We start from the raw sequence: 10,947 nt of genomic DNA, 5'->3' as shown, positions 1-10,947 counted from the left end.
CGGCAACATTCGGCACGCGGCTCGCCAGGGTAAGCACCCTAGCGGGCCGGGCCAGTTTATTTACCTGCTGACGCGGCAGGTTCAGCCGATCGCAGCCCCCGCTGGCCGCAGTTTGCCGTCCCGGGCCAATGGGGGCAGCGGGAAGCCGCGGCCAGCACATCCCTTGCCCGCGCCGCTTCCCGCCGCCCCCATTGGCCTGGGACGGCGAACCGCGGTGAGTGGGGGCCGCGATCGGCTGAACCTGCCGCATCAGCAGGTAAATAAACCGGCCCAGCCCGCTAGGGTGCTTACCCTGGCGAGCCACGTGCCAAACATTGCCGACCCCTGCTATAGAGAATTCTTTCCCAGGTATCTGGCTGATGGGTCTTGCCCATGTGCTCTGGGTCTTAACTGAGCACCATATTTGAGGTTGGGAAGGAATTTTCCCTCAGATCAGATTGGCAGAGACTCTGGGGGTTTTTTTGCCTTCCTCTGGAGCATGAGGTATGGTTCATAAACTAGTGTAAATGGTGGGTTCTCTGTAGCTTGAAGACTTTAAACCATGATTTGAGGACTTCAGTAACTCAGTCAGAGGTTACAGGAATGGATGGGTGAGGCTCTGTGGCCTGCAATGTGCAGGAGGCCAGATTAGATGATCACCATGGTCCCTTCTGACTTTAAAGTCTATGAATCTGGGCTAAAACTTTACATACAAGGTCTTTCTGGAAGTTTTTATTTTTGTTTAAGCTCACTATCACTGATGAATTCGTTTTGGAAAGGAAATGCACACAGAGACAAACAAATGCTATGGATTTTACAAACAGGAGAACTACGTCGGAAATCCAGAGGATACAAATATGGTCTCACCCTGATTTTACAGCCCAGTATTTTGTTAGGTCACTACTGCTACAGAACTGTCAGAGGAAAGAACAAAGACCTTGTCCTTCAGGAGCCCCACAGAAATAATGGCGATTGGATAGGTGCTATTTTCCCAATGAGGTCTTCTTTACTGCTGAAAAATAATCTGAGGCAAATCCTCATTCTGTGGAAATTGACCTTCCTCCACTGAAGTCAATGGGATTGAGGCCAATTTACACCATCTGGCATCAGATAATAACAGTATTAAACAAGCTCACATTTTAGGCCTAAGAACTGTGAGGGTTTCTCTTTAATGAGAGGGAGGAAAGTTTTAAAGACAGATGGTAGGGGTGATCTACCAAAGCTCAGCCAGCCATTTAAAGTGTTACTTGGCATATTTCAGTAACAACAGCTTTCATGCCATCCTATACACTTAAAGCAATCAGCGTGGCCTGGCAAAGATCCAGGTGGACACTTTCTTTACCTCTTTTATTTTAAAGAAAAGAAGTGTCATGGCAAGTCTCCAGTTAATATTAATATACATCACTAATAAGGCAATTCACATTATGGACCTGTGCCTGCTACACAAAAGGAATTCAAACACATCCCCGAGAATGCAGAGTGCTAGTGATTTAGGAACTACGATTTCTGGGACAAAGGGCACACTTAAAAAGCACGATCTCATAAATCTGCGCTCTCTCTCTGCATTTCTAGATTGTGTGCCTGAGAACTCCCACACTAGATAGCAAGACATATGTAACATTCTTCAGTCCATGAGCCTCAGTCACATGATAATTATTGCAAGCTCTGAAGTAAAAAGGCTACATTCAGTTCTGAAATAAGACAGTGAAACTCCTATTTAAGTACACTTGCTTCAAGGCTGAATTTGGTTCAAAATTACATGGAAAAATCGGTTTTACTCTATAAAGCATCCAGGTCCTCAACATGTTGCTGTTCATTTGCATATCTAGATTATGAGACACGCTATGTGTAAAAGGAGATATTCAAAAGCAGCATTTATAATGGGATTTTCAAAGCATTCAAAGCAAGTAAGACACCCAATTTCCATTGGATTGGACTTCTTTTTCCCTTAGGCACTTTGAAAATCACAGCCTTGATGCTTTATAAATAAAAACCTTCTTACCACAATGGGCTGGGGTAATGGACACATTCCTACCATATGGAGTTTCACATCCTGCATATAAAGGTTCTTTAGAGTAGGGTTTAGAATATCTTGAAACTATTCCAAATTTGCGGAATACATTACATTGCCAGATAAAAGTGGTGATACATACGCTTTGGTGCCATTCTGACTTGGTGGGTGGGAACACCGAAAACATTGGCGGGAGGGTGTTGGGGACTGCTGAGAGGGGATCAGGAAAGTAAGAATACAGAAGGAAGAAGAATAGGAACAGAAGGAGTGGGTACCTTCTCAATCTACTGAAATCAGTGGGAGGCAAGGATGCTCTGCACCTTGCAGGATTAAACTCCTCCCAATGAACACAACATGTTTTATTGAGGTGACTTTACCTCCCTCTCCTTAGCAGGTCAGAGAGGATTCACACAAAGCGAGATCAAAGGTACTTTTTACTTAGGCAAGGTCTACACTAAGGGGGGGGGTCGATTTAAGATACGCAAATTCAGCTACGCAAATAGCGTAGCTGAATTCGGCGTATCCTATTTGACTTACCCCGCTGTGAGGACGGTGGCAAATCGACCTTACTCCTGACAAGGTGGGAGTAAGCGCGTCGATTCGGGGATCGATTTATCCGTCTAGATGAAACGCAATAAATTGACCCCGAGAGATCGATTTCTACCGACCAATTCGGGTGGGTAGTGTAGACTAGCCCTTAGTCCTACTGACATTATTATTCACCTGTTTTCTCTAATTTCCTATGCAATAAGAATATGCCTGGTTCTGCTGACTCATTACCTACAATGAATTCTCAGGCAGCTTGCTTTTATGCTCCTCCCCTCTGTCTTATTTAAACTAGCCAATTCTTTAGAAAGAGATAACAAACCAGATCCTCGTATAGTGTAAATTGGCATAACTCCATTGACATGGAGCTACAGTGATTCACACCAATTGAGGATCTGGATATATATATATATATATATATATATATATTTGAAATCATTAAAATGTTGCTTCACCCTGATAATTGCAATTACCAGTGTTCTTTCAGCAACTCCTTGTAAACACAGAAAGTTCACTGGCTTGTGTGCTTTGCTCTGCTAACATACTCATCTCCTTCCCAGGACTTCCTATTTGGCAATCGGCTCCCGCTTCTGAATCACTATCCGGCTCTTGCAGACTCCGATGGTCTGATATCGCCCTGAATAAATGCTAAGTACTTCAAACTGAGATGACACATTTTAAACACAATCTAGACCAAGAATGTATCTTAACATTATTATTTAGAGCTGTTTGGGAAATGGAATTTCTGTTCCGCAGGAAATTCCGACATTTTGAAATTTCCGTTGGTCCTGAACAAAAAGTTGACATTTCAAAATTTACCATGAAATGAAAATGAAAATTCAGAAATATTTTGTTTTTGAAGTTATCTTATAGAAACTTTTCATTTCAAGAAGGTTGAAACATTAAGTTTAAAAGTCTAAATGATAAAATTCTATGTTATATTATATTATATTATATTAATATTATATATTAATAGAATCTAACATAGAAAGCAGAATGATAGTCAAAAGGAAACATTTTACCTTATCGGAATGAAATGTTTTGATGATTTCCCATGAAAAAATTCTGCACAATCGTTACAGTCGTACAAATTTTTTTGATTTTTTGTCAAATCAGAATTTTCTGCTGGAAAACTTTTGCACTGGGGACATTTTTCAGCCAGCTCTACTGCTATTACATTTGTAACTATCCTTTTGTTTCTTTCAGCATAGATATCAAATCAACTTCAGGGGTGAAATCCTGGTCCTATTGAAGTCACTGGCAAATTCCTATTGACTTCAATGAAGCTAGGTATTTAAAATTAATAAATAAAGATGATTAACATAAGAATTCTCTGGTTTTCAATTGTATAGCTTTTACAGAGTTTCCATAGATTAATTCTTGAAGGGAGAAAGGATGGTATTGTGGTTAAGAGAAAAGCCCAGGGTTCTATTCTTGGCTATGGTGCATGGCTTTGTGCATGACAGGTGAAGGCCTGATTTTTAAAAGCACAGGTATGCAATTGCTTCTGCATTTGCACACATTTTTATACATGAATAGCTCGATTGCACATGCAGCGATGATAATTACACACATCAGACTAGTTAGGTATCTAACTGGTAATTTGCATGCATAATCATGATAAGCGCATACATTTTTACCCCTTAAACTTTTAAGAATCAGGCCCTTACCCTCTTTGGGGCATCATTTTCCCATTGAAAAACTGGGGATCATATTACTCAACAGTATGGCATTAGGTTTCATTCACCAAGGTTTGTGAAGTGCTTCAAGATCCTCAATGAGAAGACACTAGATAAGAGAAAAGTGGCCTTATCATGATCCTTCTTTGAGAAATCAACACTTGTTCAGTATTGTTCCTGTGGAAACATGGCTTGGGACTTTGGATATGTCCTTCAACTACTGTAAAAGACGACGACGGATGTCTCCACATGCCGCTATATAAAAGTCTGCCAAGCCAATGCTGATAGTATCAGTCTGACTACACTGTGTAGTCAAAGAGAACAACTACACTCTCGCACTACAGAAGTTTCCTAGAAATAGTCTCTGATAACAGGATTTCCAGGCTTTGAGTCATGAGGGTCACAATCTAGTGTAGAGATCTGCATCTGTCCCTAAGCTGAAGATATTAGGAAAGAGAAGACTTATCTTATTTGTTCTTAACTAGGCCAATCGCTTGCTTCACATAATTGAGGTGCTTTTATCTGTCAGAATTTGGGTCAGCAAAAACCCTTTTTTTCTTTGCCCAAAGTAAAAGAGGCATTGTAAACCTTTTGAGGAGACAGGTTGTCCAATTATCACGGCAAATTTCTTAAGACATGGGGCAGAAGAAACCAAGAGATGTTGCCCATATCCTCTCTTCTCCAGAACCACCACTGATGCCTTAGCACATAAATAAAAATAAGAACAAAGAAGACAGACAATGCTTGCTGATTGAGTGCTTATAGTTCATACTTTTTCACTCCTGACATAGTATTAACTGTCTTATTCCCCCACTGCAGTACTCTGCTGTTATAGTGGGTGGGCATATTTGTGAACACACACTTTCCCCCACTGTTGAGTATTCCTGTGTTTTTACACCTAAAATATCAACTGGTGTAAGTGGTCGTGAGATGCCAAGATTTGACACAGAGCAAGGATTCCCTGCAGACTAGCTGGCACTTGTAGTGTTTTGAATGTGGACCATCTAAGCTCAAGCTAGACATTGGGTCAAGATCTTAACCAGCTTGCAAGCTAGCACTGAAATAGCCACAGAGAGAGCCATGCCTGTATGCCATTTTGTATGTTGCAGCAATTACATTTAACTGCAGCAAAACACTACATAGGATATTCTCAACCAGGTACCTTTAGTAAGTGTTCCCAAGAGCAACATATATGTTCCCTAATGACAAATGAGTAAAAATAACCAGTCAAGCCAGGTGACACTCGCAAACTCTGAAGAACTTAACCCATGTAAAGACAAAGGTGAAGAATACTTACAGAAACATGTTCTTTTCTTTAACCTTAGGCAGTAGAAAAACATGACCCTGAAGGTTTGGTCCTTCCACATCTTTCATGCAGCAGCAAGGGTGGCTAAGAGATCAGGTATATAAAAACATGGATATTAAAGGCATAATTCCTAGTTTACATGTTTGAAATGGCTCTTCTTTCACAACTTCTGAAGATTACAGAGACAATTCAGTAACAGCATAGCAAAGAGGTGGCTCTACGTAATAACTAAAGTGAATTTCAGGTTCACTGAAATTAGCTAAAGGATTACATGGGCCAGAGAATATCATTGCAATTAAGCCCCTTTGAACTCCTGTTCCAGAGTAAACCCAGTCAAGCTTCTGGGGGACTTGGCTAAGTTGATTAATAGGTGAGCAGGTGTGGGAGCAGGTTTCATGGGCTTCTGCAGGCTGAAAATATTCTTCAGAATTTGAATAGAACCTTAAGACAGTACCAGAACTTAGCCCCCATTGTGATGCCTGAGTTACCTCTGAGTCAGAAGCGCCATAAGTCTAATGAGTCATCGCTGAGCCAGAGAGCGTGATGAATCATCAGATGCAATTACCAGCAGGTCTTGGGATAGATCCCACCCCATTCATAGACTCATAGACTTAAGGTCAGAAGGGACCATTATGGTCATCTAGTCTGACCTCCTGCACAACGCAGGCCACAGAATCTCACCCACCCACTCCTGTAACAAACCCCTAATCTATGTCTGAGTTATTGAAGTCCTCAAATAGTGGTTTAAAGACCTCAAGGTGCAGAGAATCCTCCAGCAAGTGACCCGTGCCCTATGCTGCAGAGGAAGGCAAAAAACCTCCAGGGCCTCTGCCAATCTTCCCTGGAGGAAAACTCTTTCCCGACCCCAAATATGGCAATCAGTTAAACCCTAAGCATGTGGGCAAGACTCAGCAGCCGCACCCAGGAAAGAATTCTCTGTAGCAACTCAGATCCCACCCCAACATCCCATCACAGGCCATTGGGTATATTTACCTGCTAATAATCAAAGATCAATTAATTGCCAAAATCAGACTATCTCACCATTCCATCCCCTCCATCAACTTATCAAGCTTAGTCTTGAAGCCAGATATGTCTTTTTCCCCCACTACTCCACTTGGAAGGTTGTTCCAGAATTTCACTCCTCTAATGGTTAGAAACCTTCATCTAATTTCAAGTCTAAACTTCCTAGTGTCCAGTTTATATCCATTTGTTCTTGTGTCCACATTGGTACTAAGCTTAAATAATTCCTCTCCCTCCCTGATATTTATCCCTCAGATATATTTATAAAGAGCAATCGTATCTCCCCTCAGCCTTCTTTTGGTTAGGCTAAACAAGCCAAGCTCTTTGAGTCTTCTTTCATAAGACAGGTTTTCCATTCCTCGGATCATCCTTGTAGCCCTTCTCTGTACCTGGTCCAGTTTGAACTCATCCTTCTTAAACATGGGAGACCAGAACTGCACACAGTATTCCAGATGAGGTCTCACCAGTGCCAATCAGGGTTCAGCCAATCCACAGGAAAGAACCAACCCAGCTGATCCCAAGGCAGGTATATAGATTCCAAAGGAAAGCAGCTTCTTCAGTCTGCTCACTGTCACTACCCAACTAGTCATGCGCCCATTGCTAGTTGTTTCAACAGACTGCCCTTGCTCCTGTTCCTACTTGAACCATGCTGGTTTCCATACTAGCTATCCCCTACAGCCAATCTGCATCTGCTTTGCCTTAGCCACTGGCCTGGGGACTGAGGCAGCAAAGCCAGAAAGCACATGCTTAAAGCTAAACACAGGCTTTAAATACTTTGTTGAACTGAGGCCTAAAGCCATCAAAGGAGTTTTTCCTCCAGGGTTCTAGCAAAAGAAGGTGGTAGCAGTGCGTGTCTTGAAGATTTGGGGGGGCCACTAATGATGCATTTTCAGTCTAATGTAAAGCTTTAAAAGATCACTTGGCAAGAACAGCGTAATTAATTAGCTCACTCAAGTGAACATAGTTTGCAACCAAATCCATTGTCTTTGGAGGTCCTGAGTATTATCGTTTCCAAACCAGCCTCAATTATATGATAAGCAACGATAAGAAACTTTACACTTGATAAGCGCTATAATAAGCCTATGATAATTCCTTCCTCCCCCATCCCTACTCCTTTAATGAGCATGTCCATTAAATGGAAGTACAAAGGGAGTTCACTCTAAGCCATAGTAATTTTTGCATGTTAGGATGGCTGAAGAACAGTTCAAAAAGCAATCTGCCTAGAAACCACAAGTTTATGAATCCCAGAAGTTTCATTTGCTCAGGTCAGGTTGAAAGCTTGGCTGAAGTTACAGTAGAAATTTTTCTCTGTCAGGCAACAGAAAGCAGTACAAAGAACCCAGCTGTTAGGCCTCATAGCCCAGGCTTCTAATTAAAACAGTGGAAAATTAGATAACTTCACAAATTCATCACTGCCACCACTGGCTGTCAAAAAAAGCTCGGGGGGTTACCACCCACCTTTGTTTATGTTGCTAACTTGTATCTCCATTTCGCTTGTATGCGCGAGAGAGTGTTTTATCTTTCGCCCCTTTCTTTGCTCTCGGACATTTTTTGCACCTCATTCAAGAAAACTTGTATCAGACTGTAAAGGAAGCCGTAGGGGAGATTTTTACACACACACACACACACACACACACACACACACACACACACCATATTTTCAAAAGGGCTCCACTCCTATTTGGACACCAAAATGAAATGGTCGGCTTTCCAAAAGCACTCAGCATCCAGAAACTATCCCTGCTCTCAATGAGCTCCATTATTGTCGATCACAGGAGCTGCTCAGAGCTTCTAAAAAGCTGGCCCAAGGTCAACCAATGCCACCTGAAAAGTCATTTAAAAATAAAGGAGGAAAGGCTTTCTGGCAAAGCCACCGCCCCATCAGTAGAAAAAGAAAACTGTTACTCTTTTAAAAGTTGTGTTTTATGGTTTTAATTATTGTTTGTTAGACATGCAAGGGCTTTCAGGCCAGAGTCAATAAAAATAACTTGTATTATTCTTTATTATTATAAACAAGATGCTATTTCAAGGAATGAAGAGAGAAAGAATCTCAATCCAGAAAAACCTTAGCAGCCATAAAGAAAAATACCACAGGCCAAATCCCAGCATAATACAATAAATAAATAATAATAAATAATTCTCTGCAGTAGGTTCTACCCACATGGCTGTGAGGAATATCCTGCTCCCCTACACCACTAAAGTCAAGGAGGGTTTTGAGCTTGACAGTGGGAGCAGGAGCAGGGCCTACGTTGTTATTACTAATTTATTATTTGTATTACTGTAGTGACTAGACTGTCCCACTGAGATCAGTGCCCTGTTGTGCTAGGCATTGTGCAAACACACAGTGACAGTCCTGGCTCTGAAGAACTTACAATATAAACAGAGGAGAAAGACAAAGGGCACGTCCACTCTGCACACTCACCGGCAGCATGTAGGGCAGGGGTCAGCAACCTTTCAGAAGTGGTGTGCCAAGTCTTCATTTATTCACTCTAATTTAAGGTTTCGCGTGCCAGTCATACATTTTAATGTTTTTAGAAGGTCTCTTTCTATACGTCTATAATATATAACTAAACTATTGTTGTATGTAAAGTAAATAAGGTTTTAAAAATGTTTAAGAAGCTTCATTTAAAATTAAATTAAAATGCAGAGCCCCCCGGACCAGTGGCCAGGACCCGGGCAGTGTGAGTGCCACTGAAAATCAGCTCGCGTGTCGCCTTCGGCACGCATGCCATAGGTTGCCTACCCCTGATGTTTAGCTACTTGAGACTGTGAAAAGTGGGCTGCATCCACCCTGCTGTGTGTAGCTACACACATCCGTAAGAGGCTTTGGCGGTGAGGGGAGGCAGCGAAGACAAGTTCCAGCAGCAGGGAGTTGCCAGAGCCTTACCCGGCTGCCAGTCTTTCACTGAGGCAGGGAAAGTTTCCAGAAGTTCGCAGCAGTGGGGAAAGGCTCTGGTAGCAGGACTAAAATAGCAGTGTAGACATGGGATGCACTGCTTGGGTGCACCCTAAGTTTACACCCTAAGGTTGTGGCGTGTCTGTACTCCACTTGCCTAAGCAATGCCTCGCTGTCTACATATTTATATCTGTGCTATGGGAAGCATGCAGTGTGTGTACTCTACACCAGTGGTTCTCAAACTAGGGCTGCCGCTTGTTCAGGGAAAGCCCCTGGCGGGCCGGGCCGGTTTGTTTACCTGCCACTGGCTGCCATTCACCGCTCCAGGCCAATGGGGGCTGCAGGAAGTGACGCAGGCCAAGGGACGTGCAAATTGTGACACGAGGGGCTTGTTTTCACTACCTGCCTGGATTGGCGGGTAGAAATCGATCTCCCGGGGATCGATTTATCGCATCTCGTCGGGACGCGATAATCGATCCCCGAAGCGACGTGCGTACTCCACCAGCCCAGGTAGGAGTAAGCGCTGTTGACGGGGGAGCCACGGCAGTTGATTTGCCACCGTCCTCACAGCGGGGTAAGTCGGATCAGATACGTCAAATTCAGCTACACTATTCCCATAGCTGAATTTGTGTATTTGAAATCGACCCCCCCCCATAGTGTAGACGTAGCCTAAGAGTCACAGTCTACTTCCTGATCTATTCCTGAATCAGTGCAACAATGCACTACCCTTCACATGGGGCAAGGGGGAAGCCACAAAGTAGCCCTTACTGCCATGAATAGTCCCCACTACAGAAGTCAGTGGGGCTGCTCATGCTAGTGTTCTCTCTTTTATGACCCTAGCAGTGGGCCAAAGGTCAAGGTCCTGTGGGTTATTCATAGATGATAAAGCCAGATCACCATGGTGATCATCTGGGTTGATCCCCACCACCTCCACCACTGCACAACACAGACCAGAGAACTTCTCCGAACTGATTCCTGTTTGAACTAAAGCTTTTCTTCTAGGTTGTTCAGGAAAATAAATTGATGACTGAATGAGGAATCTTTGATGCCACCTTGTTTATTTACAAAGAAACATACAAAGTCCTGTTCCCCTGAACACTGGAGGAATCAAATAACAGGAGATTGTTTCTTTGCTGATAGCTCCAAACCCCTTTCAGCCTGCACGCAGCCCCAAAGCTCTCTCAGGTTTTTCTCAGGGCTACATTACCAGTGCTTCTGCCACTCTGACTGGCGCTTCCTTTCTGCCTTCTCTCTCAGGGTATGTCTACAGGCAATGAGACACACATGGCTGGCCTGTGCCAGCTGACTTGGGCTCGCGGGGGTTGGGCTGTGGGGTTGTTTAATAGCAAGGTAGATGTTTCAGCTTGGGCTGAAGCCTGAGGTTTGGGATCCTCCCATCTTACAGGCTCCTAGAGTCCAGGCTTCAGCTCATGCCCAGACATCTACACAGCAATGATATAGCCCTGCAGTCTGAGCCCGTCCTCTGGCACAGGCCAGCCATGGGTTTTAA

Source organism: Malaclemys terrapin, chromosome 14 (genome assembly GCF_027887155.1).
Source record: "Malaclemys terrapin pileata isolate rMalTer1 chromosome 14, rMalTer1.hap1, whole genome shotgun sequence".
NCBI lineage: Eukaryota > Metazoa > Chordata > Testudines > Emydidae > Malaclemys > Malaclemys terrapin.
The sequence above is the reverse complement of the archived record's forward strand: the minus strand, read 5'-3'. Positions refer to the sequence as shown.